Below are 1,384 nucleotides of genomic sequence, written 5' to 3'. Positions count from 1 at the left end.
CCTGCTGGCAAAGCAGGAACCCAGAGAAATATGATTTTGACATTTGCATCAAATATAGTATACTAGAAATGGCAGCCTGGCTCTGAGAGTCTCTTACACACCGTGTGGCTACAATTTGGGTTGCTTACCAGTGTTTGTGTTTGGACTGCATTATTTAAGAAGTGACCTCAGCAGCATTTTCATATAAATGGTGGCTAATAAAAAAAGCAAGACTCACTGTATCTTCTGATGTAAGAGTTTTAAAATGACACTATACTGTCAATTGCACCCCAAATCACTTTAACTCCACAGGGTGTGCTGGCAAATACCACTCTCCAGGTACAGAAGCGATGCACTTTGTGCCTCCAACACATGGCGTCATGGAACAACTCAGCTAAGCATCCAGGACATCTAGCAGTGGCTGCTACTGTATCCCTCCCCAACCAGTGCGATTCGGTTTTGTCCTCCATGTTTATTCTTGAATAAATTAAGCCACTGGAGGCATGATATGTGCTCAATAAATGTTTAATAAATGCACGAAATAGAAATAAACAAATGACTTCAGGTACCTCAAATTCTTAACCCAGGCCCAGGATGTGGTTCTGAGGACGGCACCTATCTGATCACGTGTATTTCCTCACAGTGACCTCATATCTACACAGATCCTTGCTGAGTCAAGGTAACGGGGTTTGCTCTCAGTTTATGTAAACTCTAACTAGATAAACACATTTAAGGATATTAGAAAAATATATTGAAAAGTTGTCTTATAAAATCAAGAAATATTTTCATTTGAATTTTTGCCTTGGTTAAAGGAAAACATTGTTGTAGCCATGCAAACCTTGCCTGTGTCTGATCTCCAACGATGTATGTAAACCACTAATACAGTTGGTTGCCTAGAGCCCAGGAGTTTGTGCTCCTTTCTCTCCTCTAGTCAGTGATATTTCTTGATGTCACTTTCAGCTGTGTGGCTCAATGTCCACAAGGCCCAAAGTATTTCTCTGTTTACCCTCAGAGAATGTCTGAGAAAGTTGCTTGTGGATCTCTAGACACTGGTCAAAGATGCCACCCCAGACTCCATGATTCCCTTATAAATGAATTGTATTTAAGGATATGTGAAGTCCTTCAGAAATTAGGTGTGCCTATCTTTATTTAGGCTTTGTATAACCTTCTGACATCCTCCTTCCTTCCCTCCTCCTTTCTTTCTTCCTTCCTCTTGCTTCCTTTCTTGATTTCTTTCTTTCTTGTTTCTTTATTTTCGCCCTCTCTCCTTTCCTTCTTCTTCCTTTCTTTACTTTCTTTATTGTTCTTTCTTTATTGTTCTTTCTTTCTTTCTTTCTTTCTTTCTTTCTTTCTTTCTTTCTTTCTTTCTTTCTTTCTTTCTTTCTTTCTTTCTTTCTTTCTTTCT

This window comes from Pteropus vampyrus, unplaced genomic scaffold, assembly GCF_000151845.1.
Source record: "Pteropus vampyrus isolate Shadow unplaced genomic scaffold, Pvam_2.0 Scaffold22, whole genome shotgun sequence".
Lineage (NCBI taxonomy): Eukaryota > Metazoa > Chordata > Mammalia > Chiroptera > Pteropodidae > Pteropus > Pteropus vampyrus.
Note: the sequence above shows the minus strand (reverse complement) of the source record.